Source organism: Carcharhinus amblyrhynchos, chromosome 2 (genome assembly GCF_965287045.1).
Source record: "Carcharhinus amblyrhynchos chromosome 2, sCarAmb.v2.hapA, whole genome shotgun sequence".
Classification (NCBI taxonomy): domain Eukaryota; kingdom Metazoa; phylum Chordata; class Chondrichthyes; order Carcharhiniformes; family Carcharhinidae; genus Carcharhinus; species Carcharhinus amblyrhynchos.
The window spans coordinates 74,163,386-74,169,416 of NC_137325.1; positions in this window are offsets into that span (position 1 = coordinate 74,163,386).

The following is a 6,031-nucleotide window of genomic DNA, read 5'->3' on the forward strand; positions in this document are numbered from 1 at the left end:
AGGCGAGCGGCTGCAAGGTGGTGATAAACGGTCCATATTTGACAGATTCTGGATGGGGATCTGACAGTAGTGACAGAACATGGAAAATTACTAAAGAAAAATTACAGAAAAGGGATATAATCCGGAGGCTCCGTAGCCAGAGCAAAAAGCATGGTGGAGAGGACAACCTAAATATAAAGCAGAAACGGCAGCTAGGATCCTTGCTGCTATGATGAGAAACCGCCTCCAGCGAGAGAGGCAAATTCTAAGCAGGTGGCTGTTGCAAAGGCAGCGCAGGAAAAAGCAATGAATGCTCCCATGGAGAGAATGGTGACGGAACAATCAGGTCCCTCAGTAGTTTCCCTGGTTGCAGGGCGAGAAGGAGGGGGAATCAATTTGGGAAATTCACCAGCGAAAATAGTTCAGTGATTGTAATTCCTTCTCTCATGAGACACCTCTGTCCACCATCAGACTAACAAAAGCTTGTGCGGACGGAGTAGGACAACCTACTCTCTTTGCACAAGAAGTGCCACTAACGGTAGCACAGAAGCAGTTGCTTTTGGATAAACTAGGTCCATTACAACAGTATCAGAATTCGGCCTTTTAGGAAAATATGCATGGAGTTTAAGGAAGTTCATAATTTAACTTCAGGTAATGTCGGGAATCAGTGAAGAGAAAATTCGCTAGTGCCGGGTGGCATTTGCTACCCCCTGATTTACAAGGGAGAGATTGAATATTGGCAAACAGCCAAAATGATCAACACAAAAAATGACAGATTTAAAAGGGTTATTAGACGGGCAATAGGTAGCGGAAGTCCCAACTGGAACAAGATAACCTTAGTTAAACAAGAACCAAAAAGAATCAGAAGAATATGAGGAAACAAAGTTCAGGGCTTACATAGATGTTGGAGGAGTAGCCACCCTAGAATGATGACACGTTGTTAGGTCGTCTTAAAGAAAGATTTAATCAAGTCTTGACTAGAATCATTGAAATTTTCTCCCGATAAGAAAGTTACCAGGAAATTATGAATAGGGCTATGAAAGCAGAAGATAGGCATAAGAAAAATCCGAAAGTAGTCCCAGTACAGATTGATAAACCGTAACCACAACCCCAGCTCCAGTTTAGAGATAAGGTAGTATGCTTTGTTAGTGGGAACAAAGTGCATCTTGCAAGAGAATGTCAAAATAAATCCATGGGAAGTAATCAATGTCGTATGTTTCAGAAAAAAAGAGTCATGACATAAAAGACTCTTGGCTAAAGGAGGATGGGGGGACGGGGGCGGGGGCGGCTGCGTGGGAGAAGGACAAGGTCCCAGATGGGGAGGCAGCCCCCTGAGGCTCCGCCCCAAGCACCAGCTCCAATGCAGCAAACGTCACACACATTAATCCAAATGGCAGTAGATGAGTTAAAGAAGTTAATAGGACAGAAATGACAGAAATAGAGTCTCGAGTTTACAGAGCGAGATCCCCGCATGCAAAATTAGGGGGGCTATCGCCCATAGCAAAATTAGGGGGGCTATCATTGTACTACGTTAATGGATTCTGGAGCAATTATATCCATAGCACACTAAACTTGCAGACCACACACCGAACCATACAATTAATAATAGGTTGGAGAACTAAAACGGCTGTATTATTAAGTGCGCATTTTAGACCTTAAGACATAGGAGCAGAATTAGGCCACGCAGTCCATCGAGCCTGCTCTGCCATTCAAATCATGGCTGATATTTTTCTCATTCTGGTTCTCCTGCCTTTTCCCCAATAACCCGGATCCCTTTATTGATCAAGAACTTACCTATCTCTGTCTTAAAGACACTTGATAACCTGACCTCTGCAGCCTTTTAGGGCAAAGATTTTCAGATTCATCACTTTCTGGCTGAAGAAATTCTTCTGCATCTGTTCAAAGGAACAGTTCTTTAGCCTGACGTTGCACACTCTGGTTCTAGTTCTTCGTAAAAGTGAAAACATCCTCCCCATGTCCACTCTATCCAGGCCTCTCAGTATCCTCTAAGTTTCAATAAGATCTCCCCCCCCCCCCCCACATCCTTCTAAACTCCAACTAGTACAAACCCAGAGTCCTCAACTGTTCCTCATACAACAAGCTCTTCATTCCAGGGATATTACATTAGAGATAGAAGGTTAGGAAGAATTGGTTCAGATTTGGATATGGTTAACAGGAGAAGGAAGTGTTAGAATAGGTGGGAGCTACAATCAATGCTAAGGCAAGTGCTATAACGTGGTGTAAGCTCTAAGCGCGAAATCGGTGGGGTCGGAAGCAGAAAAGGTACAAATGCTTGGACAGCAACTCTCCAAACTAATTGGATGGAATGATGTGGAGAAACTTGGCTTTACAGTACTCCCAGGTTTGGACTGTGCATAAACAAGATCGTGCAGATTTGGCCATTTTTCCAGTAAAGATTCCCAAGGAAACTCACCTCCCGTTAAACAGTATCCTATTAAGCCAAAAGTGATGGTAGCAGTTAAAATCATTATTGCAGACTTAGAAAAGCAACAAATAGTGACTAAAACCTACTCAGACTAATTCACAGATCTGGCCAGTTAAGAAACCAGACAACAGTTATCGATTGACTATCGACTATACAGTCTTAAATCGCTACACAACTCAAGAGCACGCTGTCGTGGCCAATCCCGCCACTATCCTGAGTAATATTGGGTCTAAACAGATGATATTCACAGTGCTACACATAGCTAATGGATTTTGGTCAATTCGTGTAACGAAGCACCACCAGTATAAATTTGTGTTCACCATCAGGAACCAGTAGTACATTTGGACCTGATTGCCACAGGAATTTCACGGAAGTCTGGCCATATTTCACAAATAAATGGCTCAAAAAATGATCCATTACGATGTGTAGAAACGACTATCCTACAGTACGTAGATGACATTTTGATAGCCTCTACGTATTCCGTTCAGTGTTGCATTGTCTAGCCCTCTGCAGGATACTTCAGGCAATTCATTAAGCTGGGCTCAATTAGGACATGAGTAAGTGACTTACTTGGGATATATCATATCCCAGGGTAAGAAAGAGATTCCTGCAGATTGGAAGAAAGCTATGCTTTGTATGCAGAGACCACATACTGTAAAAGGAGTGAGGCAAGTATTGGGACTTTTCAATTATTGTAGAAATTTTGCATTGGTGAAGTGCTGACATGATTTAATACAAGGAAGAAAGGCCAGCAAAACTAAGATAGAATGGGGGGAGTCGGCAGCACAAACTTTCTCATTTAAAACACGATATCCAGAATCCCTACTGTTCAGAAGGAGGCCATTTGACTCATTGAGTCTGCACCAACCTCAATCCCATCCAGGCCCTATTCCCATAACCTCTTATTTACCTTGCTAATTCCCCCTGAAACTAGGGTTAATTTAGCATGGCCAGTTAGCCTAATCTGCTCGTTTTTGGACTGTGGGAGGAAACCGGAGCACCCGGGGGGAAACCCACGCAGACGTAAGACTGTGCAAACTCCACAGACAGTGAACTGAGACCAGGTTCCTTGGCGCTGTGAGGCAGCAGTGCTAACCACTGTGCTGCCCACATGAAAGTGCCAGCCTTGAGATTGCCAGATCTCACGAAACCTTTCCACATGGTCAGGAAAATGATGGGATCCAAGCAGCTATAGTGATTGTGACGTGGAGATAAATTAAGACCAGTGAGATACTACTCCACTCAATTAGACATATTGTTTCCCCATTAGAGTAGCTAAAACAATGCAAGAAATTGATGCTACACTTTATTTTGGAACAAGATGCCAATAATACAACCACTGCCTTTACAATGATGAGATGACAGCCATGTACTTCAACACAGATTGGTATTGGATTATGTCTTAGCAGTAAGGGGTGGAACATGTGCAGTAATTTGATCAGGGTATTACATACTAGATAGTTTAGAAAACATAACTAATCTGGTTGAACATCAAGATGTGGAGAAACTCAGACCCTGAACTATTTACGCTAGGTGGTTGGCTCTCAGGCTGGCTAGACTCTTTGGGAACATCAATCCTGCGAGGGATTGTTATTTTTCATTGTAGTCTTGGCTTTGCTGGTAATCATAAACTTGATTAAATGTGGCTGTGCACAACTTGCAAAGTTCACAGAATGTACAACATCAGTAATGGCAGTCAGGGCAAAGAAGAAAGGATACCGGAAACCAAGTTATCCCTTGGGATCCAAGACCATTTATTGGGCCACATCTAGCCAAGGGTAAGAGGGGATTGTAGCAGGGGATAAAGGAACCCCTGCTTTGAGACTATTAAAACAAAATAGATTAGTTTAAAATAGGGACCAGTGTGCCTTCTATATATAAATATATATTAAAGGTATCATAATGTGCCTTATACAGTGAAACCCCGATTTTACTCGCCCCGATTTAGTATGAATTCGGATATAACACGATGAATTATTTTGCTCTTTCCAGGACACCGTTTATCTATTTTTAGTGTACAAGTCTATGTGCACAGACAAGAACAAGCGGCCTTTTCTTCGCCTGAGTATGTTCGGATTATACGGAAGAGGTAAGTATTGCGCGATCGCCATCACTTGGGATTTACAATTGAGAAAGACTTTTTCCCAGTGCCAGGTCTCCACGCCTCAATGGCAGAGCACAAACATACACCCACACAGATAGGGAGGCAAGGAATACAGGATACCACTCAGGTAACAAATACCAATCTCTCGTTACATTTTCACTCCTGGTGAAATCCAAAAAGGTGGATACACAATGGGATTACTGCAAGCACACAGGCTAAACTTGAAGACAGAAGCTGGGAAAACCCTTAGCTTTACGTATTCCGTTATCACTGTATACACTGCTGGAAGGAAAATTCAGAAATTATTGTGGGACAGATAGACACACATGCAATAAAAACAAACATTTTTTTCTTCAACCTTTTTGGCATTCAATGCCAGCGCTTATAAAGTTGAACTCAGCGTGAAAACTTGTAATGTATTAATTATTACTGTCTTGTCAGTGGAAATGCTATGCCACTGACAGAATGGTGTCTTTTATAGAAACAAGTTTATGTGAGCAGGTTCCATTGTAAAATTTGACATGCATCTTGCACTGAGAATGGAGGGGCGGTGGGGGTACCTACAGTGCTCTTCGTTATTATGGAATAAATTGGACAACGACTTCTGGAGTCCACACACATGCAATTATGAAATTACAGTAGAATTTAGGCGGTTCATTTACAAGCTGCACTACACTACGACGTCGAGGATCAGACTGGGCTTGGAATTGAAAGTAATGAACATATCCCCTAGTTCCTACTAAATGTGCCCGAAAACGGTTAGAGCTTGTGTATTCGGGTGTAAGTTAATTTTTAATGACGTGATAAGTTCCTTTCTTTAAAATTTGGTAAGCATGAAGTTTCATTCCTTCAGAATTAGAGTGTTGGATGATTAAAACAATAAAAGAATAAATAGTACTTTTTATTTGACCATTTTATCTCACCCCTTCTCAATCTATTTCTCTCGCTTTATTTCGTTCACCACACACGCTTTTACAACCCTTATTTAGCGCGACCCTGCTTTTCTCGCGATAACATTTTATGGACCCCAACCCATCGCGTTAAAATGGGGCCGCACTGTATATTATTTGAAGGTAGTCTAAGTGGATACATAATTTTTGAACATTATAGATTTAAACTGTATTTTTGTCTTGAGTGCTTTGGCCAACAAGCAATTTACCCCTTAGCTGGGTAATAAGCTTAATTAGACAGACCACATTATTTTGGAACAATGAAGCACACAGCACACAGCCTATTATAAGGGGGTAGGCCAGACAGCCACAAGCAACAAAAGTTTTTGAAATGAATAAAAAGATTTATTTTCTAGCTGCAATGAATAAACATATTCAGCCTCCATTTCGGATTTGCATAGGTAAGGCAGTGAGGGGAGGGGGGGGAACCTCTTGGTTTGATTGACCAATGAAGTCTTAATTCTGCTCAAAGTAGAATGCTATTGGCCAAAGTGTATTAATGCAATTAGACCATCCAGCTTGGATGACAGGTTGGCCAGGAGGATCAAATCT